The sequence below is a fragment of the Anastrepha obliqua genome, chromosome 4 (genome assembly GCF_027943255.1).
Source record: "Anastrepha obliqua isolate idAnaObli1 chromosome 4, idAnaObli1_1.0, whole genome shotgun sequence".
NCBI lineage: Eukaryota > Metazoa > Arthropoda > Insecta > Diptera > Tephritidae > Anastrepha > Anastrepha obliqua.
Genome location: NC_072895.1, coordinates 99,123,335 through 99,149,208, shown reverse-complemented (window position 1 = coordinate 99,149,208; position 25,874 = coordinate 99,123,335). Strand labels below are relative to the sequence as shown.

Sequence of the window (25,874 nt, the reverse complement as noted above, 5' to 3'; positions counted from 1 at the left end):
CTCTACACGCTCAGTGTTACGTTCCTTTTTTTGCCTCCCCATTTACCTGCACTGCAATCTTTCTCTCCCTTTATGCACTCACTCACCTGCTGAGATTTTCTATCCACAATCCGCTTAACTCGCATATTGCATACTTACTTTTATAGTTTAGCGTGACTTTTTATGCTGATTACAGGTTCTCATTTTTTTCTTCTCTCCGCCGCTCTATTCCTGTTGCACATCGCTAAGTTGCGCGGTAGAAAAAAGAAACGAAAACAAAAAAAAAAAACATAACATTAACATACAAACGGTCGTTGCGCATGGTAATCGTCCTCTACAAATCATCAATGTTTAGGTGTTGTTCCCCTTCGTACTGCCTTCTCTTCCGCACCTATTTGTTGGTGCATTCTCGTTCTTCTGTGTTCTTCAGCGCTACCTACATTGCGTTTTGCGAATGTCGTCGCCATTGAGACCATCAACAGCTATTTATGTAGTAGTTCCCCTCCCTCATCTTGGCCGCCAACGATGTCATGCTGTGCTTGGTGACCCAATTATTCGGCGGCATGCAAGCAACAATTATATGTAGCAACCACTGTTTAGCTTGATTTCGGTTGCAGTTGTATTTGTTTCTTATGTGTTGTTCTGCGCTTTGTTAATCATAGTTGCATATGTACTTGGTCGATTTTCTATATATTATTAGTTTTGTTTTCCCCTCGTTTTTTCGTTGTGTGCTTTATCATGATTCATCTTTCAATAGAACCCAAAATTGTGCTTGCATTTTGACTTGTCGAATTGTTTCTGATGCACCGCAGACGTACTTGACAGTTTTTAGGGCTTTTTAGTGTAAATTTATTCCCCCCAAGCGGTTTGTTCATCAGCCTTTTCGTTCTTTAATTTTCAGTTTTTTAATATTACTCACCTAAGCACAAGGGTGATATCATTTGTTTTAATTTCAAGAAAATTTTTGTATATGTTTTATTGACTTCTTCTGTCCAGTTATCGTGCCAGACATGCACGGAGAATGCTGCTGGAGTGACAGTTCTTGGTCGGATATAAAGCCGGGTGGTTCGGATAACGAGAACTGCCATGTTGAGCGACTTTCTTCTCTTTTACTTTCTTTTTTAGCCGACGGCCTTCAGCCGCTAGTGCTAGAAATTAAAATTTAAATTTGTGATTTATTTACTTTTTTAAGTATGGTAAATAATAATAATAATACTTTCTCTTAGGTTGTCAGAGGAGTATTTTACTAATAAACCAACAACTTTGTCTAAAATAGCTACAAAATTGGAACTATCGACAATGACGACAGTTGTCAAAACGTGAATGCGCTGACTACCCGTTGATTGACATTATTTTGTCTGTATTTCTTATTGTTGTGAGAGCCTGAAATATTCTCACTCTGGGAGGTTCTGCAACGATCCTCTTTAGCTTCGTTTAGTTGGATTTTAAAGTATTATTTATTTCACTTAATTAATTTGGATATAAGACTTTGCGCGGTTGAAGATTAGGGTCACTAACGCATGCAAAACAAATCAATATTTCATTGATAACCTCGAACAAAGTAGGAGAAGTACAGAGAGCAATCAGAAAGTATTCAAAAAACTCAAATTATAACCTTTCGTAAATTTCATTGTAACTTCAAACCGAGTTTGATCGCAATTCGAAAAAAATGCAAACCAAACACACAAAAAACAAAAAAAAAAAAAAAACAAAACAAAAAAAAACAGATGCATTAAAACGGTCAAGTAAAAATAGCAAACAAATGCATGTAAGTCTCCACAAGCGATGGCATCGTCACGCCTCATTTTACGCTTGTGTAAAAAAAGGCAAATTGATCGCGCAATCCTCGAAAACAAAATTTTTTGTGCCACGACAAATTGATTGCAAATTTTTAAAACTGAAACCTGTTCGCATGAACTAAAATGTCACAAGAATCAGTAGTTGTTTTTGTTTATTTAACATAACTTTATTTATGAAAGCGACTATTAACATTTTTTCGACATGTCATAACCTTGTGCCCGAAAGCAAAATTGATTGAACAAAAGAAAAAAGCGGGAAGAAAAGAAATAGGAAGAGGCATGAATAGAAAACATAGAAAATAAATAAACAGGCGCGCGCATAGGAACGTTTACAGAAAAAAACGGTTAGATAAATTTTTAATTGGCGAAAGAACTGTAGCAATTTCAAACTTAATTAACTTAACTTAACTTAACTTAACTTAACTTGACTTAACTTAACTTAACTTAACTTAACTTAACTTAACTTAACTTAACTTAACTTAACTTAACTTAACTTAACTTAACTTAACTTAACTTAACTTAACTTAACTTAACTTAACTTAACTTAACTTAACTTAACTTAACTTAACTTAACTTAACTTAACTTAACTTAACTTAACTTAACTTAACTTAACTTAACTTAACTTAACTTAACTTAACTTAACTTAACTTAACTTAACTTAACTTAACTTAACTTAACTTAACTTAACTTAACTTAACTTAACTTAACTTAACTTAACTTAACTTAACTTAACTTAACTTAACTTAACTTAACTTAACTTAACTTAACTTAACTTAACTTAACTTAACTTAACTTAACTTAACTTAACTTAATTTAACTTCACTTCGCTTCACTTAATTTAACCTAAGAAATTTCGAACTCATCAAAATTTTGTTTTCGCATCTTGCTTACGACCTGTACTACAAAACAAGTTATATTTGTTTTAAAAAATTTTTATTTTCAAAAAATTTACTTATTATTTTAGGGAATATTAAAATAGACGATATAGCAAGCTTAATTCAGCGCGCAGTTTACGTAAGGCCAAAACTTAGGAGTGGAAAGTATACTCAGGCTACCGGACTACTGCAGTGTGTTCCAGGCAAAGGTAGCCGCACTCAAGGAGGCAGCTGATCAGCTGCTCAAATGCGTACTAACAGTCAAGAAAGTAAATATTTACTCCGACAGCCTCGGATCTATGACGATGCATTCGGAATTGGTCAAGGAATGCTTGACCTCCCTTTCGACTGCGTCCGAATTCTTTGACATCAGCCTCATCTGGGTTCCTGGTCACAGCGACATTGTGGGAAACTGTGAGGCGGATGAGCTGGCTAGACATGAGACATGTGAGGTGATTTCCTCGCGAAGGGAGAGAATTGGGATCTCCCTGACTACCTGCGGTCTGCTCCTGGACAGATGGCCATCGCGCCAACTCAGCGTGCGCTGGGCAAGTACACAAACGTGTAAGGTCACGAAATCCTTCTGGCCACGTGTGAACAGGAGGCGCTCGGGCGAGTTTCTGAGGCTGACAAAATATCAGCACTCTAATCTAGTGGGTTCTCTCACAGGACACAATGGGCGAGGAATGCAGGCTGTGAGACTTGGAATCGCCTCGAGTCTTTTTTGCGCTGGATGTATGGAGGATGAGGTGGAATCATCTCAGCACCTTCTTCTTAGCTGCCCTGCTCTGGCGGGGCTAAGATCCAGGCATCTTGGCTCTTACTTTTGGCCACGCCCGCCGATATAGCTGGCGCTGACATTAAGAATCTGATGGATTTCATCAGCAGCACAAAGCGGTTGACGCAAACATAGTCATCGTTCGTAATCCGCACGCTCCTAACCATCCCTTCACCACCTCTCCCCGCCCTCTCCCTGCCCCCCATCGGTCTTTCCCTTTCACCTCACCTCCTTCATAATGGTATCACAAAGGACGAACCTTTCTTCGTCCAAGTGTGCTCATTCCCTGGGCAACCATACCAACCTAATCTAACCTAATTATACTGACCCTTAAGTTTTTAAGTTAAGTTAAGTTTTAACTAACCGCCAACACAGATTTCCATATTCCAAAATATTAAGTTGAATTAAGTTACGTGAATTAAGTCTAGTCCAACATATTTTCTTAGTCTGCGAAAAGTATATTTTTCTCTCCGTTAGACAAAAATCTACTCTTGTTACTTTTCCTAACCTTTATGGAATTTGTCATTTGTTGATTTACGTCCCACAGTTGGCACCGAACTCGTTACCAAACAAATTGTAGTTATCACAATAGTATTTGTGCTACATAAAAATTCGATGTTTGCGAGTCGAGTATCAAACTTTGTTCGCTATTTCTCCTACTCTGCCCCTACTATAGCTGTTTGAGATGACGACTTTTGCTTTGAGAAAAGCTATGCGGCCGAGCTTTTTATCTGGCTGTGACTTAAACTATTTTGTTATCTTTGAAATTTGTTGCTATTTTGTAAACAATTGTTGCATAAAAAAACCAAGCAAGCACATACACACACTCCAATTTATTTACATGTGTGTTTACACCATTTTCAGCTGTTAGGCTTAATTTACGCATGCGCTCGCTCATGCATACATACAGCGCCATCCAACTCAAAAGTGAAGCGTTTATTTGTCCAACGACCTGTCCAATTGGCACACATACACACATACCCAAGTGTCAACACCTCTAATCGCCATGCGTCCATTCCCAACTCTTGCTGCCACCTGCGTCACCAGACTTGGTTGGTACATCTTCGTTTTGTCCCTCAAATTTCAATTTCGCTTTCAAAATCGGTCACTTGGTTTTGTTAGTAATTTATGTTAATTTTTTCATCTCGCTGAGGCCTCACACTGTGTCGCACTACGAAATGCTTTGCAGATGTTGCAAAGTTTCAAAAAAGAAGAAAAAAAACAGAAATGATGCAAAATAACTAAAGCATAAAAAAAATTTGGCACACGAACTATTGTGACATTTCTTCTTTGCAGCTTCGTTTTAACACTATTTTACCCTACTTTGGTTTTTTTTTGTGTTATTTCGTGTTGACCATCATCCACATCAGACGCTCGTTAAAAGTTGTCCAAATTAGCGCGCATTTAAATCGTAAGATGCGAATGACTTATGAATATTTTTATTTGATCTAAATGTAGTGTGTCAATTGTGCAGTCAATGGGGTTATGCGCGTTGTCATTTGTTTGGTTATTTAAATGAGTATGCGAGCACGCGTCCAATGTGAACGCGGTATTATGGTATTATTTTTATACAATTTGTGGTGTGTCTCCGGTATTCCACAAATGGCCTAGAGTTTTATGCCGACTCTGAACGACGGATGGCTTTTATGGGATGGTTTTTTATGGCAGAATTGTGCTTAGAGGTTGCCATTTCGTGCTTAGAAAGGGCCATTTTTAGAAAAAAGTTTACGATGAAATGTTTCATGCTCATAGTGGACTTTGAACCCTTACACCCCTTATTTTGAGCAATGCCAATTATGCCATAAGACGCAAAAGTGTGACCGATATCAACTCTCGATAAGGCACATCTCCATAACCATAGTTCAGTTCATTTAGATCAGATGCCATGATATTGTCAGGGAAGCCTCAACTTCTAAGACCTTAAGGTATTCTACTTAATAGCCGCTGATGGTAGGCTAGGAAAAATAAACAAAAATATTTTTCTTTTTTTTGGACCCAAAGAATTTAAAAATTAAAAAAACAAAAATATCTATTTTTTATTTTTGGGCTAAATAATTTTTACCCACAAAAAAAAACTTTTTTCTTAATTTTGACCTAAAATGTTTAAAAACTAAACGAAAATAATTTTCTAAAACATTGTTACTAACAAAATTAATTTTGGTATAAAATCTTTAAAAACTAAAACAAATATTTTTCTTTTTTCTTATTTTGGACCCAAAGAATTTAAAAATTTAAAAACAAAAATATTTATTTTCTATTCGTGGCCTAAAAAATTTGTAATAACAAGTAACTTTTGTTTCAATTTAGTCCTCAAAATATTTAAAAATAAAAATAAATATTTACCTTCTTAAAAGAATTTTAAATTTACTTTTTTTAAAGAATTTAAAAATTAAAAAAAAAAAATATTTACGTTTTATTTTTGGGCTAAATAATTTTTCCAAACAAAAACAACTTTTTTCTTAATTTTAAAATTAAAATTTAAAAACTTAACAAAAATATTTTTACTAACAAAAACAACATTTTTCTTAATTTTGGCCTAAAAAATTTAAAAACTAAACAAAAATATTTTTCTAAAAAATGTTTACTAACAAAAACAACTTTTTTCTTAATTTTGGCCTAAAAAATTTAAAAACTACACAAAAATATTTTTCTTATTTTGGACCCAAAGAATTTAAAAACAAAAATATTTATTTTCTATTGTGGCCTAAAAAATTTTTGACAACAGAAAAAATTTGCTCTCAATTTTGTCCTCAAAATATTATATTTAAAAATATAAACAAATATTTACTTTTTTCTTAATTTTGGGTCTAAAAATTTAAAAATTAATAAACACAAAAAAAATATTTTTTTGGCCAAAAAAATTTTTAATAACAAAAACAAATTTCTTCTTAATTATGGCCTAAAAAATCTAAAAACTAAACAAAAATATTTTTCTTTTTTCTTACTTTGAGCCCAAAGAATTAAAAAAACAAAAATATTTATTTCTTATTTGTGGCCTAAAAAATTTGTAATAACAAAACACTTTTGTCTCAATTTAGTCCTCAACATATTTAAAAATAAAAATAAACATTAACTTTTGCAAAGAATTTAAAAATTAATAAAACAAAAACATTAATTTTTTATTTTTGGGCTAAATAATTTTTACCAACAAAAACAACTTTTTTCTTAATTTTGGTCTAAAAAATTTAAAAACTTGAAAAAATTATTTTCCTTTTTTCTTATTTTGGATCCAAAGAATTTAAAAATTTAAAAACAAAAATATTTATTTTCTATTTGTGGCCTAAAAAATTTTTGACAACGGAAAAAATTTGGTCTCCTTTTTGTCCTCAAAATATTATATTTAAAGATATAAACAAATATTTACGTTTTTCTTAATTTTGGGCATAAAGAATTTAAAAATTAAAAATCAAAAAAACACAAATCGGTTTTAAAAGCCGCACAGTTCAAATAAACCTAAAACAAAATTTGAAAGATTAAAAAAATTTTTTTTTTTATTTAAAAACAGAAGTACTAACTTTTTTCTTAATTTTTCCCTAAAAAATTTAAAATCAAAAAAATATTTATTAGTTTCTTAATTTTCGCCTACTTAAAAAAACAAAAAAAAATATTTAAATGTTTTATTAATTTTGCGCCTAAATAATTTAAAAATTAGAAAATAAAAATATTTAAATTTTTTTGTCTTTCGGACTAAACAATTTTTAATAACAAAAACTGTATTATTATATATTTTTTAAAATGTTTGAAATAACTTTTTTGTTTCACCTAAAGAGTTGTAGTTTTTTTCAGCGTCCCTATACATTTTTTTTAATGATACATGAATTTTTTTATTAAAGCAAATTTAAGTTTTTGAAAAAAAAACAAAAATTAAAGAAACTGATTAAATAATATCGATCTGTAAGCATTTTACAGAGACTTTATGAAGAAGTGCATTCTCTCCGAGAAATAAACCAAAAAGGGTTTAAAAAAAACCAAAAAAAAAACAATTGACACCAATTTTTTTTATAGAATAAATTCGAGTTTATACATTAATTTTTTTAAAGAATAAATTAGAGTGTATCGATTATTTTTTTTAAAGAATAAATTAGAGTGTATCGATTATTTTTTTTATTGAATAAGTTACAGTTATATATCTATTTTTTGTTTTGTGTAACATCACGAAAAAATGTTTTTTCTTGGCCAACCTACTGTATATACATAGTATATATTTTATAGCAATGCCGGAAATTTTATTCAGTAAGTTTTTTGAATCATACGATTTTTTAAAGTACATAACTTTCTAATTTCATGCATAAAAGATTTCCTAATAAAAGCATTTTCGAGGTGCGGCCCCTTGTGCGCCCAAAAGCGAGTATTAATTTGTCAATCACAGCGCAAGACCTAAGCACCCGAAGATGTTGAATTAAGTTGAGCGAGTCACGCCTCAAGTTTTTTTTTCACAAGCAACAGCATCCAAGCTTTATAAGCCAATTTCAATATTCGCTGAAAATATCACAAAAAAACTTTACCCTAGTTCTTCATAGCTAACACAATTAACCCATTTCATCACGAACCTTCTAATGTCAAAAAGTGACTATCAAAATATTTACTCTACACAAACAACAACTAGAATATGTAAATGAAACTTCTTGACTTAGCCTATGACCTTTTTGCCTTTTTTAGAGAACCTGCCAAAGTAAAAACAGTAATTCTTAATATATTCTGCAGCATGACATACTCGTACAAGAGGAGGAATAAAAACCCAGTGACATCCTCTCCGCGCTCTGTATGTGTAATGCAGATAATAGTGTAGCACTCGTACCTCATTATTTACACACATACACACATACGCTTTTTATGGCTAGGCATGTGCGCTCGCTACGGATGCTCACGAGTAGTTGGTTCATATCAATATTTTATGATAATGTCGGCTTGTCGGCTTTCATTGTGGTTGGTGCCCAAGGTGGGCCTACGAAGGCGAGTAGGTAGAATTCGCTGAAGAATGCTGAATGCTAGATACGTACAGCTATGCAAGTGGTACACACACACACACACACACACACACACACACAAACTTATGCTGCTGTTGGTGAAATATGCAAATGTGAAACCACATAAAACATTAAATAGACTACATAATTTATAGTGTTGGTGCAGGCGGGTGTGAGTGCTTGAGTTGGGTGGGTGGGTCTCTGGTTAGTTGGTTGTGTCTGATAGGCGCGTGGCAGTCCCAATGACGCTTACTTATCTCTTCTGCGCATAAAACTCAGTGGCGATTTGAAAATTGGGCATGAAAAGTGCAAATGCTGCGTTGAAATATTAATACGCATGTGTGTATGTGTGCAGAAGTTTTAAGACTATTTGCTGGGCATACATACCAATAGATCTTATGCAAAAGGGTGATCGATAATTTTGATTTTTTTTTTTTTCAAGTCGGATATTTTGAGTTAAGTACCTGCAGAGATCTTTGGTTATGCCACTAAATCAGCTTAATTTCAAAAATCAAATCAAATTTCAAATTTTTGTTAAAACACTCAATGGCATAGCGAAAGAATCGCTGTCATCGTGTTGTGACACCAAAGACTTTTTTGAGAATTTAATAAAGTGTTCACTTTTTTGATTTTTTCTTAGTGTTTTATTTTATTTTTTTTAAATTTTGTTTTATATATTTTTTTTAATTCTTTATTTATTTATTTATTTATCTATATATTTTTATTTTATATTTTATATTTCTTTATTTATTTATTGAATTATTTATTTATTTATTTCTTAATATTTTTATTTTATAGTTTATTTATTCATTGCAGTAAATTTATAATAAATTATAAAATGTAATATATTAGCTTGGTTCCACCGCTAACTACCAAGGCTTATTTATTTATATTTTATTATTTATAATGGTTCAGAATCTTAAAATAAATAAAAATTTAAATTAATTTGCAAATTTTCATATCTGACACTTGTGAAGTGGAGAGCTGCGCCACCTTGTACCACTTAAACATATTTTTGCGCCACTTTGTATCACTCAAAATCATTTTATTTTACATGTTTATTTCTCAAACCCATTTTTTTTTTATTTAGTAAAAAATTTATTAAAAAATGACTGAATGATTTATTTTGCGTCACTTTACATCACTCAAAATTATTTTTTTAAATGTTTATAACTCAAAATCATGTTTTGTATATAATATAGTAAAAAAGTTATTTCAAAACAAGACTGGATGATTAATTTTGTGCAGCCTTGTATCACTCAAAAACATTTTTTTTTTATTTAGTTAAAAAAATTATTCAAAAAACAAAGATAAGCTGATTAATTTTGTGCCACCTTGCACCACTCAAAAACATTTTTATTTGAGATGCCTATCACTCAAAATATTTTTTTTTTTGTAGTAAAAAAGTTATTAAAAAAAGACTTGATGATTAATTTTGCACCACCTTGCATCACTCAAAACCATATTTTTCAAGATTATGATGTGTATGATTAATTTTGCACCACCTTGTACCACTCAAAAACATTTCCTTTAAGATCTCCATTACTCAAAATAATTTTTTGTTTTAGTAAAAAAGTTATTCAAAAACAAAACTGGATGATTAATTTTGCACCACCTTGTACCACTCAAAAACATTTTCTTTAAGATCTCCATTACTCAAAATAATTTTTTGTTTTAGTAAAAAAGTTATTCAAAAACAAAACTGGATGATTAATTTTGCCCCACCTTGTTCTACTCAAAAACATTTTTTTAAGATTTCTATCACTGAAATTTTTAACCACTGTGTCTCGTAATAATATGTTTGTAAAGCAACTACACAATTTTTATTTTTTATTGTAGATTTTCTCTGCAAAAAACAAAAAAAATAAAGAAAACTTTCGTCAACTGAAATAAATTTTTCTATACGTGTACGGTCTATTTGATTTTCGCAATAATAAAATTAAAAAAAAATAGCTTAAAAAAATATAGAAATACCAATTTACAACTCAAGCCGGTGCACGAAATAGTACCGACCACCCTCGTACCAAGTAATCCTGTGTGTTGGCAAATGTATGTGCACACGCAAAAAGATGCTGCTCTGTGTGGCTCGCTGGCAAATAAAATTTATGACATTTAATGTTCGTACTTAAAAGCAAACAGCAAAAAAAAAAACAACACAAATTTATGCGCTCCCATTACTGTCATAATAATGGATGGATGATGGCTATTTTCACAAATAATTTTTTTTAAATTTGCATATACGAATATTAATTTAATTGGCGGCTTTTTATCATACACAGAAAATTAATTTAATTTGAAAAATGGGGGAATAAAGAAGTATCTGCAGTATCCTAACTGAATGGGAAAAAAACACTGTAATATATAAATAGCAATAAGAGTAGTAATTAAGAGTCTCATAGAAATTTCACTGGAATTCGCAAAGCTTACAAATATTAGCTAAAAACTTTTCATATTTACTTTTATACATTTGATTTCTCGAGTGCATTTTAGAGTAAATATTTCCATATGCAAGCCTTTTCTAAAATGCAATTCACACTTGTTAGCAAAACATTTTTATACTGAGCAAATTTTACAGCCATAGGAAAGAAGCTTAAATCTACATATTTTTGCATATTTGCATGAGAGTAGAAGAAAATTTAAAAAATAAATATCATAAATTCGAAAAGTGCTATTGCTATTATGGCACTTTGTAACTAAAAATTTATACAATGAAAATATTCTTTACAAACAAAGTATAGGCCATAAATTACACATTCTGTGAACAAAGTACCGGTAAAGTATTCGGATGCGGCCGAATGAGAGGTCCGACATTCAACGCTCAAAAGCGCGCTGAGGGCTGCTTGGCTGTCAGAATAAATATTTGTTTCCTTGAGAAGTTGTCACACAAGAAAGCAGCCAATCAATTGCTTATTTTTACAGCAGCTGTCTCTGATTAGGAAACATTGCACTGGTGCGATAGCTTAAACTCGAGGTTGATGGGGAGCTCCTCGCAGAGTAACCTTATGAAAAAAATCCTACCACATAATTTCAAACTAAAATAAAATTAGTTAAGTATTTTCATGAATGATCTTGAAAGCAACAGTTACGTCCAGTGGCGCCTTCTGTACAGTGCAAAGCTGAATCCATTTTTGGAATAGTTGACTTCGACCATACTTTTGTTCAGTAAAACTTCTAAAAATAAGCGTTTTCCTCATTAGAGTAGTACAAATTTTTTTAATAAAAATTCTTTAACAGGTGCGCATGACAAGACTTATATTTGCCAAATTCTCCATACTTTTCATCCTTCGCAACCTTTAACGTTGAATAGCTTTTAGTTTAACAGACTTTGTTCTGCTGATTTGAAAGATTTTGCCAGCACTCAAAATGCATTTAAGAGACCTCAAAAGTCTTTTAAGAGTATTTGGATGCTACATTTGTCTGTTTGAAGTGCTGTATATATATTGGAAAGCCTACATGAATGGCAAAAAAAGGTTTCAAAATATTTTGACAGCACTCGAAACGTATTTAAAATGCTTCTGGTTGTTATGAGTCTGTGTGCAAAAAATAAATTTATGTATCCAGGTACACCCAAAAAGGGTAGCATTGAGAATATTTCACTAAAACTATTCGATTATCCGAAAAACTAAAGGAGTGAGCACTTAATGTTGTAAATGTAAATGTGAGTTTGAAATTGTGACCCAACCGAATTGCCAAACACCGAAGAAAAAGACATGCAGAGTTACCGGGTAATTCGTCCTAGATACTTAAAAGATTATTATTTAGGTAATTTTTAGTCAATTTAGTTATATTTTTTTCAGTTTTTCGATAAAGGGTTTGCCAATTAATAAAAATCATCAAAGAAATTTGAACAAAGACATGTAAAAATGGCCGCTTGATAAAGTTATGAATTTACGATTCTTCACAGTGCTTCCTACTTCATATCAATACAAAAACACACAAGTTGTTTGCAAATTATTTAAAAAACTAGTATGCCGTTTTAGCTGCCTGGAATAGGATTAATTTCTACGAATAATTTAATGGAGTAGATTCAAGAGATAGTCCATAATAACGAAATATTAATACCAAATACTACCTGTTTAGTACCAGCCGAATTTAAGAAAAATAATGAGAATTTTCTTAGGAATTGAGGCGGTCATGGAGAGAACGAATCACGATGTGTAAAAAAGTTGAAGTTCTTAAGTTTTTTGATTTATTTAATTATATTGGCAATTTTTACCTTCTTATGAAATTTTACACTTCTCTACTTGAGCCCGCAATCTGTCTACAGATTATCTCTTTATTTAAGTGAGTTACAAATAGCTCAAGAAAAAATATGTGCATACTTTTCAGCTCGTTGTTGTTCTTGTAGCAGTAACTTTGTCCTGTCAGTGTAGTGTAAATCACCGGTCGTCTTCGTCTAGCTCATCTAACGGTAGGCCCAGGAAACTTGCTGTTTCGAAAGGTTGGGTCCTGAGGGAGAGGATTGTTAGATGAGTGGGTTTGAAAGAGCCATGTGAAAAGGTGGTTAGTGTCGTGCGGGGTGCCTTCACATGCCTTCCCATGGCAGCCGGCTCTACGTTACCGGAATGACACGAGTTTTTGCCGACCAAGGGCTACCGCCACAGTAAACTAGACCTGCCTAGTGTACCGTACCCCACCTTTCAGCTTGTTCTTCTTTCTGCTTTAAAAAAAAAGGAAAAATTAATTGATTCTATGAAATAAAGTATACGCAATGGACACCTCTTAAATTCTAAAGTCCTTTAAGAAATTAAATAAATAATATTAAATTAAATTAAGTCCTTTGAAATTTTAAAGTACTTTAAAAAATTCAAAAAATTGAATTGACTAAATTAAATTGAATTAAATTAAATTAAATTGAATTAAATTAAATTAAATTAAATTAAATTAAATTAAATTAAATTAAATTAAATTAAATTAAATTAAATTAAATTAAATTAAATTAAATTAAATTAAATTAAATTAAATTAAATTAAATTAAATTAAATTAAATTAAATTAAATTAAATTAAATTAAATTAAATTAAATTAAATTAAATTAAATTAAATTAAATTAAATTAAATTAAATTAAATTAAATTAAATTAAATTAAATTAAATTAAATTAAATTAAATTAAATTAAATTAAATTAAATTAAATTAAATTAAATTAAATTAAATTAAATTAAATTAAATTAAATTAAATTAAATTAAATTAAATTAAGTTAAATTAAATTAAATTAAATTAAATTAATTCAATTCAATTCAATTCAATTCAATTCAATTCAATTCAATTCAATTCAATTCAATTCAATTCAATTCAATTCAATTCAATTCAATTCAATTCAATTCAATTCAATTCAATTCAATTCAATTCAATTCAATTCAATTCAATTCAATTCAATTCAATTCAATTCAATTCAATTCAATTCAATTCAATTCAATTCAATTCAATTCAATTCAATTCAATTCAATTCAATTCAATTCAATTCAATTCAATTCAATTCAATTCAATTCAATTCAATTCAATTCAATTCAATTCAATTCAATTCAATTCAATTCAATTCAATTCAATTCAATTCAATTCAATTCAATTCAATTCAATTCAATTCAATTCAATTCAATTCAATTCAATTCAATTCAATTCAATTCAATTCAATTCAATTCAATTCAATTCAATTCAATTCAATTCAATTCAATTCAATTCAATTCAATTCAACTCAATTAAACTAAATTAAATTAAATTATTATAAATTAAATGAAGTCCTTTGAAGCTCTAAGGTCCTTTAAAAATTAAATAAAATGAAGTCCTTTGAAATTTTAAAGTGTCTAAAAAATAAAATAAAATAATGTCCTTTGAACACCTAAAGCCCTAAACTAAATAATTAAAATTAAATAAAATAGAGTCTTTTGAAATTCTAAAGCCCTTTAAAATTAAATTAAATAAAGTCCTTTGAAATTCCAAATTACTTTAAAAAATTAAATAAATAAATTTAAATAAAATGAAGTCCTTTGAAATTCTCAAATTCCTTTAAAAAATTAAATAAATAAAATTAAAATAAATGAAGTCCTTTGAAATTCTAGAGTCCTTTAGAAAGTTCAAAACAATTAAATTAAATAAAGTCCTTTGGACTTCCAAATTCCTTTAAAAAAATTAAATAAATAAAGTTAAATAAAATAAAGGTCTTTGAAATTTAAATTCCTTAAAAAATTTAAATAAAATAAAGTCCTTTGAAATTCCAAATTACTTGAAAAAATTAAATAAATAAATTTAAATAAAATGAAGTCCTTTGAAACTCTCAAATTCCTTTAAAAAATTTAATAAATAAAATTAAAATAACTGAACTCCTTTGAAATTCTAGAGTCCTTTAAAAAGTTCAAAAAAATTAAATTAAATAAAGTCCTTTGAACTTCCAAATTCCTTTTAAAAAAATTAAATAAATAAATTTAAATAAAATAAAGGTCTTTGAAATTTAAATTCCTTAAAAAATTTAAATAAAAAAAGTCCTTTGAAATTCCAAATTACTTGAAAAAATTAAATAAATAAAATTAAATAAAATAGAGTCCTTTGAAATTCTAAAGCCCTTTAAAAATTAAATAAATAAAATGGAACAAAATGAAATCCTTTGAAATTCCAAATTACTTTAAAAAATTAAATAAATTAAATTAAAAAAAACAAAGCCCTTTGAAATTCTTAAGTCCTTTAAAAATTAAATTGATGAGAACATGAAAAACAGAGTTGTATTAGTACTATATAAAATCGATTGTTTCACGTGCATATGATAATTTTTCTGGATAACAAAAACAAGTTGATTTTTGAAGCACGGCTGAACAAAGGCACTACATTTTTTTATATAGAGAAAATGCGCAACATCATCAGCGAAAAAAATTATCAAAAATCAACGAGGCATCTGAATTACTTCAAATATGCATTTTATTATACTAAAATTTAATGGGCTATAAACCGGCATACCCATTTATTTTCTTAATTCTGTTGAAGAAGTTTGAAATTTTGATGAAAATGTGGCGAATTTTTAAAAGTCTCGTACAAGGTTTTCAGCTTGGATTAATATGATCGTTTTTATAGGATAAGCTATATTTTTATAAGAAAATTAAAAAAAAATTAATTTGAAAAATTAAAATAAAATAAAAAAATTGTCGAAGCTTATCGACTTATATATCACTTTTTGACAGTAAATTAAACTTATAGCACTATAATGTAAAAAGAAGGCTATTGGTTTGAGAAAATTGTCTGTAAGAAAATCAATATTCTCTTCTGATGTTTTAGAGCTACATTAGTAGTAAATGGGTTAATATAGTAGGTGTAGTACTAGTTTAGAGTCTAAATTTAAAATTAGCGCTGCACCTTTATTGCAATTCCTCTTGAGCCTTGTGCAAATTATTCCATGCTCACTTGCACTGTGATCGATCAAATAGTGCTCAACTGAGTATGCGACAAGTTTTTGCCTTTTAAAACATACACAAACACAAGCATATAATAACTGCGAAAAAAAAATCTATTCAAATAAAAAGTAAATCTATACTTGCCGAACGCACCCAAATACCTTAAGTAGATCTTAGTTTTGCTCAAGTGTTGACAACAGACAGCCATTGTATGGTGGGTGGAGGGGGGATGTTATAAAAAATAATAATGCAGAAAGCGCAGAACAGAGAAAAGTAAACATCTGCTAAAAAGTAATGAAAACTCATAAAGAATGAGATGGCAAAAGGCAGAGTGACGCGCATGTGACTGTGTGAGAACTGGTAATATTGACATGTCATATTCATGAGTTCGTTTGAGACTGTGTCGAGCCTGGAAGGGCGCGCAACCAGCAAAATCAACCAGCTTGCGGGGCAAGGCGCAACAATGAAGCCTTGTGCTTTCCCCAGTATTTGTGCATTTGTGTGCGCCAGCGTATTTACTCAGTCAATACGGCACTCGCTCACGCACACACACGAACACATTGAGCCAAGAACAGGCAAGCGCGTAAGCCGGTTTCCGTTTTTGTCAACAAATTTTGCTTGTATGTGTAGTACATTTCCGTAAGAAGTATTCAAGCAAACGGTACTCATAGAACTAACTGCTTTAACAGCGACTTAATGTTGTAAGCGAAAAATAAATAAATAAATAAAAAACAGGAAAACATAAAATAAATACATTGACTGGGCTGTAAAGTACCCCCAACCCTAAGAACACAAACTATGCACACTGAGGCTGAGTAGCATCCGCTTGCCTGCGCGCACATACATATTTACCCACTTGCACATACAGTGGAGGGCATAACTGAGTATATGAGAAATTTTATTGTATATTTACAATGTTTTTTGAGTTCAATTTTTTTTTAATATTTTGCATTCTTTAACCCAAAGTTTCAAACTTTTTAAGCAGAAACTTTAGAAAATTTTCGTGTACGCAGTTCAAGGTTCATGAAAATTTAGTATATGGGTACACAGTTTTAGTATGTAGTACACATAACAGAAGTGGAACTTTCAAGGCAGGCAAAGAATGAGGGAAAGACCGAAGAGAGAATGAGGGAGAAAGAGAGAGAGAGAAAGAATATATATCTAAATAAATTCACAACATTTGCAGGGAATACAAATAGACAAAATTTGCAAAAAACGGAGAAGGGTCGACCGGTGTAGGTAAGCGCCGGACACAAACCGTGGCAACAAAACGCACTACTCCGAGCATTTATCACCCGCACAAACGCAGTGATTCCAGAACCGCAGCAAAGTCACAAGTTACTGCAAGGCAATACCAATAAATCCGACACCGGAATGGATAGCACTTTATAGTACGCACAAGCACTGCCAGGAAATAAGTGCCAAAAAGTAGGCACCAAAAAAAACAACACCCAAAAAAATTGGGACCAAAAAACGCCCCAAACAGTAGGCACCAAGGAAATATAACGCCAAAAAGTAGACACCAAAAATATATTTCCTATAAGTTTGCACCAACAAATAAGCGCCAAAAAGTAGGCAGTGTTATTTCTCACTAGAAATTAGTAACCACAAGAAAAAACTCAGAAAAAAAAGCCTAAAGCGTATCTGAGATATATATAAGGTATAGCTCTCTCTCTCTTTCTCTCCTTTTCCTCTACGTTATAACTTTTTCTCTCTCGCGAAACGAAAATGCCCAAAACGTTACATGAACTTGAAATTTTACTCTCCATTCTCACTCGTCCATCGACGCCTAAGAAGTTTCACATCAAAAAAAAAAATTCCAAAAATTTTCATCTAAATGTTGAATTTTTTAATCAGAATCTTAAGAAAATTTTCGGGCTAAAGAGGCGCTTGAATTAAAGAAAAAAAAATCCGACGTTTTGTAATATATTCAGTATCAAAATTAATCTCTTGTGGAAGAAACCCGTTAAAAAAACTAAAAATAATCAACCCCAGTTTTTATAAATTGCACTATTTGTATGAAAACATAAGAGCTGTTAATACATTTTTTTTTTATCAACGCCAATCTTTAGTCACATAAAACATGCATTTTATTATACCAAATTTTAATCGGCTATAAGATTGCGAACCCAATTTTTTTTCTAAAAACTCAGATTGAAAACTTCAGAATTTAGATGGAAATTCGTTGAATTCTTTTAAATTCATTGAATTCTCTAAATTCATTGAATTTTTCTAAATTTTATATAAAGCTTCAAATTTAGATTTACAAGGTTTTGTTTACAAAATTATCAATATTTAAAGAGCAGAATAAAAAAAAGTTTCAAATCGAAAAACAGTGCAAATATAAGAAACAAATTATCATGTACTCATTTATGCCCGCCACTGTACCTAGGCTCCATTGCAGCGCGCACTCTGTACCTGCTCATCTGCCCTCCGCACTTATCCAAAGTCCATTACTTTGCAGGGCGTCTTGTCTCCCTCAACCACCCACTTTACTCCGTCCTTTTGCACACATTTTTAGGCTTAATTTTTATTTTTGTTCGTCAGTTTGTGTTTGATGCGGAAGCTACAAATAACTGCGACGTTGTAGCGGCTCAGCGCATTCGCAACGTTGGCTTTGTAACGCGCGGTTTATGGCGGTCTGCCGGTGTACTCCCTTAAGTGCCTATCTACTACTCGCATACTAACTTACCTACCTACTTACTTGCCTACTTACTTATGTGCATGCTAATTTGCATATGTAGATTTATGCTGCTGTGTGATGCTTGTTGATTTTTTTTTTTGGTGAATTCGAATGAAATTAACTCACGTACACGTTTTGTGCACCCACCGGAGTCCTTCGACAGGCTTTCTCGTTCATTCATAAATAATTTGTGAAACAGCAACGCCGCGAGCAGTGTGTTGAAGTGAGTGAAAAAAGGATACAAATTTATGAAATCAAAAGTGTAAGGTACTTTCAGAAATTTATTAAATTTATTATAAACTTATTTCTGTGAGGTATTTCACTTTAAAAACTCTATACTAAAATATGCAACATCGAATAAATCTCAAAATTATAAATGTTTGCAAAATTGTTTCAGTTTACTTCTAATTGCGTTCAAGTCCATAAATAAATCAAATTTCAGAAAAATGTACGGCAACGTCCAAAATACTTGGATTACCTGACCGGGTTCCACTATAAAACCTTCAAGGATTCTTAAGCATTTATTATTAAAAAATTAATTTAAAAATCTGCCTAGGTATTTTTCTCAAAATTAATAGGACTATGAATAAGTTCCTTGCGGTTTTACAACAGATGGCGTAACTTGATTATTATTCCATCGATCCACATTTCCAAACATTCATTGGAGAGCTACTGTCGTAAGGCACAAACGTCAGTATAAGTTTTTTATTTGAAGCGTAAACAACAATATTTTTACCACACTTGAAAATGTCGAATTTCGTGCCAAATAATGTGTTTTTGCGGGGAATTCTTCTTCATTATTTTAATATGAAGAAAAAAGCAGCCGAAAGTCATCGTATCTTGGTGGAAGTTTATGGTGAGCATGCTCTAGCTGAGCGAACGTGCCAGAAGTGGTTTGCACGCTTTAAAAGTGGTGATTTTGGCTTGGAAGACGAAGAACGCGAGGGTGCGCCGCCAAAGTTCATGGATACCGAATTGGAGGAATTGCTCGATCAAGATCCGGCTCAAACGCAAGAAGAGGTTGCAAAAACTTTGGGAGTTGATCAATCAACCATTTCCAAACGTTTAAAAGCCATGGGAATGATCCGAAAGGTAGGCCATTGGGTGCCGTATGAATTGAAGCCAAGAGACGTTGAACGCCGTTTTATGGCATGCGAACAACTGCTTCAACGGCACAAAAGAAAGGGTTTTTTGCATCGAATTGTGACTGGCGATGAAAAGTGGGTCCATTACGACAATCCAAAACGTCGGGCAACGTATGGATACCCTGGCCATGCTTCAACATCGACGTCGGCGCAGAATATTCATGGCCTGAAGGTTATGCTGTGTATCTGGTGGGACCAGCTGGGTGTTGTGTATTATGAGCTACTGAAACCGAATGAAACGATTACGGGGGATGTCTACCGACGACAATTGATGCGTTTGAGCCGAGCACTGCGAGAAAAACGGCCGCAATACGCCGATAGACACGACAAAGTTATTTTGCAACATGACAATGCTCGGCCACATGTTGCACAAGTGGTCAAAACATACTTAGAAACGCTCAAATGGGATGTCCTACCCCACCCGCCGTATAGTCCAGACCTTGCGCCATCCGATTACTATCTCTTCCGATCGATGCAACATGGCCTGGCTGACCAGCACTTCCGTAATTACGATGAAGTCAAAAAATGGATCGATTCGTGGATTGCGGCAAAACCGACCGAATTTTTCACAAAGGGAATCCGTGAATTGGCAGAAAGATGGGAAAAAGTAGTAGCAAGCGATGGACAATACTTTGAATATTAAATTTGTAACCATTTTACGTCAATAAAGTTTCAAATTTCGAAAAAAAACCGCACGAACTTATTCATAGTCCTATTACAACAAAGAAAAGTCCCAAAAAAGTTGAACAAAAAATAACTTTTTTCTAAAAGAAATATTTTTGAAGCGCATAATTTAATAAAAACATTTTAAACAATCAGAAATAAATGAAGTTCTTTCACTTAAAAAGAATCGATCACTTAAAAAGAAGAATACGTGAATAAATCTCAAAATTATAAAATTCTTTGCAAAACTTTTTCATTGTGTTTCTGATTATACTCAAGTCTACAAATAAATTAATTTTCAGAAAATTTTCCGACATTGTCCTAAATCCTTGGATCACTTCATATAGAGTCGGTCAACTAGGATATAATATCTACAATTTAAGGGGGCAGATACCTGTAAACGGCCATAGTTTCGCTGATTTTCATTAAAATTATTTAAAATGAAGAAGTGAAAATATTTTTTTTCAACATTTTTTATTTTAATAATTTAAAATGGCGGATGTACAGTCAATGCTTCCAGGAAGGTCGCAGCGGGGCTTCTCAATCGGCGGGCATTGTAACATCGGCAAAATTATTTTTTCGAAAACTTGAAACCATAGGTGGGCACTTTGCAGTAACAGTAAAAATGCAGTAAATATAATATTTTACTGATATTTTTATTTAATTTGCATTATGTACCAGTAAACTTTTACTGATTACTGAAAAAAATTTGCAGTAAAAATATTTTTTTACGGATTAATTAAAAAAAATTTCAATAAAAATATGTTTTTACTGATTACTGAAAAAAATAGCAGTAAAAATATTTTTTTACTGATTACTGAAAAAAATATTTTTTTACGGATTAATTAAAAAAAATTTCAGTAAAAATATTTTTTTACTGATTACTGAAAAAAATAGCAGTAAAAATATTTTTTTACTGATTACTGAAAAAAATTGCAGTAAAAATATTTTTTTACTGATTACTTAAAAAAAATTTCAGTAAAAATATTTTTTTACTGATTACTGAAAAAAATTGCCGTAAGAATACTGTTAATTTAATTTGATTTGCTTTTAGCTATTAGCCTTTCTTAACACAAGCATTTCAAAATTTGCATCGCTGAGTTTTTGCCTTCTGGACCGATTTACAATTCCAGCGAATGAAAACAACCGTTCTACAAGTGCAGATGGCGGTAATTGTACGACAGTTACAGTTATGGGGTTATTATTTTGTTATTTAGGAAAATAAGAGAAACCAAAAAAAGAAAGAATTATTGAGTACATAAATGATTGAATTTCGTGATGAGAGTGTATTACATTTTGACTTCCCATAAACAGTAAATATTATACTGATATTGCAAATCAAATGATATTATCAGTAATTTTACTGCAATTTTTTTCAGTAATCAGTAAAAAAATATTTTTACTGCAATTTTTTTTAGTAATCAGTAAAAAAATTTTTTTTAAGTAATCAGTAAAAAAATATTTTTACTGCAATTTTTTTCAGTAATCAGTAAAAAAATATTTTTACTGCTATGTTTTTCAGTAATCAGTAAAAGTTTACTGGTAATGCAAATTAAACTTCATTATCAGTAAAATTTTACTGATTACTGCTATTTGTAATGCAGTAAATTTATAATTCAGTGTGCACACCTATGCTTGAAACACATAGAAAGCAATGTTATACAAATTATGTGTGCAAAATTTCAGGCAGATCGGTCAATAACTTTTCGAGTTATCGTGTACGCCAATTCGAAAAATATGGTTTAGAGAAAAACGCGTTTAAAGTTTGAATACATGAAAATTCACCCTCTCCCAGCGCTCGAACGCAAAGAATAGAGTCGTCACGATTGACGATCGATAATATAAGCAATACTTAAATTTACGTTCTAAAATTTTTTTCACATATTCTTAAAGGATTATATTAACATTTTATGAAAAAAACATTTTTCTTTCGAAATTTTACAGGTATCTGTCCCGTTAATTCAAAAAGGCTTAATCAGATTGATCTGCCAAACCAATCGTCAATCCTTTCCCAAATTGGAGTTGTGATTAAGAAATAACATTTTTTCACTTTATCCGCCCTGAGGCATTTATTATTATATGTACAAATCTGTTGCAAGATATTCCTTTTTCGGGCTAACAAAACTAATACTTATTTGCAACTGAAGACAATCGCCCAACTTGAAGGTCGGATTTATTTTAAGCATAAAACTTCCAAAATCATGAAACGTGTATTGATAAAATTTGATTGAGTTGCGATTTCTCTGTAAGCGTTTAAGGGTAAATTAAAAACTAAAACCTTACACCTAAATATAAAAAAGGCTCAATGCAGCTAAAGAAAGAATGATGTACTAAATTTTCTCTTACCTTTTTCTATCCATACATATATTACATTTTTATCTTCGCACTTTTTCACTTCACCCTTTCTGATTCATCCATGACATTTGTTATTTCTTATTGAAATCTCAACTCAGTCTCGATTGTAATAAAAACTAAAAATAGCACTTTTTTGACACTTTGTCATATATTCGTGCCAATTGCGCGTGCATTTAGACTTCCGTTTGTATTTTTGTCACACATCAATAACAATTCGACTCAAACTCAACATCAACTATGCACGCTCTTATTCACTGCCTTATAACCAGCCGAAGAATGGTGTGAAAGGCGGTTGAAGGCATTTGGATGACGCAAAATAGCTTACGCACTTCGGGGAAAGCGAGACTAGACACTCATACAATTGCCTGCACTAACTACAAGACTGTCAATCCTTGCTCAAAGTCAAATCAAATACATACATACAAACATATACATGTGCATGTGCGTGTATATGGACTTTTATATGGAATTGCATTTCAATTGCTAAATTTGGCAGGAAGAGCAAGCGACGTTCGGCATGGAATTTTTATTAGCTAAACACCGAAGTTAGTTTGACGATTTTTTGTTCCGCAAGACCATATGAGGATTTGTTACAATTTCGTTGTCGGCACGCCAAATAAACTGACGGAAATATTCTGTGAAGCGCACCTCAATGAAACAAAGCATTAAATTCGTTTGAACTTTTTCATGTGACTGCGTCCAAATTAGGACGAAATGCCCTCGGCTGCACTCATTTAAATGCTGGCGACCACTAATAATAGCCTTCAAATAGTTATTATACATAAAATATGAAATAGCAAATATTTCGAGTAAAGCGCAGGAAAACACACTTTATTTTAACGCCTCGAGGGGGCAAAATCGGGTAGTTGAGTAAAGGCACCATTCATTGTGACGCCATTGGTTATAGAAGGAGAAAAGGGCTGGGGGAAAATTAGATACTCGAAAGATAACGATTCGAAAGTGTAGATGCAAAGCTGTTGCTTGCTAATCAGCTAATCAAAATTCTACTCAGATGGCTTATAACGGAGCCTGATAGCCTCTCAAGCGTGCGTAGAAAGTGAACGTCAAGATGTGCATATTTTAAACGCGCGGAAGCACTACTAAATGCTGCGAAGATACCACATCATAATAAAGGGTATTCCAATAGGAGGTGTTATTTTGAAAAAGATCAATGGTTTCGTTGCTTGTGTGGCACGTAGCGCCGTCTTGTTGAAAATAAACGTGGTCCAGATCAATACCTTCCAATTCCGGCCATAAAAAATCGTTAATCATCTCTCGATAGCGCAATCCATCACCGTAACTGTTGCTCCAGCTTCATTTTCGAAAAAGTAAGGTCCAATGACTCCGCCGGACCATAAACCGCACCAAACAGTCACACACTGAGAATACAGAGGCTTTTCAACAATAACTCTTGGATTTTCTGAGCCCCAGATCCGACAAATTTGCTTGTTGACGAAGCCACCGAGGTCCCATTTTCGCCCATCACTGAAGATGATTTTTCGATGGAATTCCATATAATTTTCATGCATTTCAACGACCCAAGCAGCAAAGACACGACGGTTTTGATGATCCGCCGGCTTGAATTCTTGTGTTAATTGGACTTTATAGGCCTTAAGACCCAAATCTTTATGAAAAGAACGGTGTAAGGACGTGGAGTGCCTAATACCAAAGAAGGACGAGGAATGGACAAACCTGGGTTTTCTTCAACACTTTCGGCTACAACAGCAATTGTTTCGGCTGTTCTTGAGCGACGTGCACGGGTTTTATTCTTCACATCACTAACTTGTCCCAACAGCTCGAATTTTTCACCTATTTCTGTAGGGTGCTTCACGATGACCCAAAAATGTTCGAGTTTTACGCACCTCTCTGCCAAATTTTCACCATTTTTATAATGAATTTTAATAATTTCCATTTTTATTAATGGCGTAGTTTTTCTAATTGTCAAATATCAAAAAATGACAGCTTCAAAAGTGACATCTACCGAAATAGTGGGCTATTCAAAATAACACCTACTATTGGAAAACCCTTTATCTTAGGTACTCGAAGTTTGATTTCGGTAAAGACTATCCCAGAAGCTTCCTCTACGGTCTCAGATCGGCCGGAAAGATTTCGCAACTTATCATGCCAATATTTTGGTTCGGCACTCACCGAGTTCAAGCAGTCCAAATATTCTCCCTATGTCTCTTTGCACTACTAAGCCAACTCAAGTGTGGCGATGCCTAGCCAGCTTATCAACCATGTGACTTCCTGCAGTGCGCTTGTGTACCTGAATAGAAAGGGAAGTCACGCATTCTCTGATTAATTACCAACGTACCTACCGTCAGCGAGCCTTGATTTTCGCTAGGATATTAGAAAAAATCTTTTTTATCTCTTTAAATGATGTCACACTACTCAGTAGCCAGCAGTTTCTTCGATGGCGGCTATCTCCGCTTCGAAAATACTACAGAGATTCGCTAAGCCATGTTTTGAATTTACATCCCGACAAGTCGATCGTTAGACAAAAGGTTGTACGACTTAAAAACTACTCCGTTTCCATACAAAGTTTTGCTGTCCAAGCACATTCAATACAAACCAGTTACCATTTAGAGGCTTCATAGAACTAGATAGGTACTAATAGAAGGACAAAAGGTGCTTAGGTAAATGATCTTTCTGTTTAATCTGTTTTCAAAGTAATGGATTCTTACAAAGCCACAACACTATTCGAATTTTTGGACAACTGCAGAACTGTTATGAACCAACTGAGTTGCCATAGTGAGTTGCCATAGTGAGTTCTATGCAGAGTTTCTAGCGAATCGTTTGGTAACAGTGGAGGGACTGACTGCCTTGAGTAACATAAAATTTACTTTGTCCATAAGAAGAACTGCTATAGCAATAAATGTACCTTTGTGACTGAAAGGAGAAACTCGACCGCATGACGTACGGGGCAAGATAGACAGAATCTGCTTATGCGTCGATATCTAAAATTGTTCAGTTACAGAAAAAATCCATCAGTTGAAAGCTAAAAGTATACCATCGGTTTGCCCACAGGGAGCAGAGCCAATAATCGGAATCAGTTCTGCAGGAATCATCAAGGAATGGATCAGCGATTATGTATGCAATTTATATAAAGAGCGATGATCCGGTCTAGAACGCTGCAGAACTGTAAAGTGTTTTGTGACGAGCCCGAATAGAAAACCCTCGAATTTCTTTCTAAAACTTGAAAGAAAAGACGTTCGGTTGATGGTCGGTATTATTACTGGACACAATCTATG

The 25,874-nt window shown here is 32.2% G+C and overlaps 1 protein-coding gene across 8 annotated transcripts in view; it reads left to right on the top strand.

The window, feature by feature from the left end:
- Positions 1-25,874, top strand: part of LOC129243587 (putative fatty acyl-CoA reductase CG5065) — a 172,487-nt gene that overhangs the window by 120,852 nt on the left and 25,761 nt on the right. Inside the window, exon 1 of one of the 8 annotated variants that reach the window (XM_054880714.1) lies at positions 18,393-18,683. The exons of 5 other annotated variants lie outside the window; for them this stretch is intronic. The gene's annotated coding sequence lies outside the window, so the exon portion shown is untranslated. Of the gene's footprint in view, positions 1-18,392; positions 18,684-18,704; positions 18,728-25,874 lie in introns of those variants that run through there. 2 more of the 8 variants (XM_054880716.1, XM_054880715.1) reach the window with 2 other exon arrangements.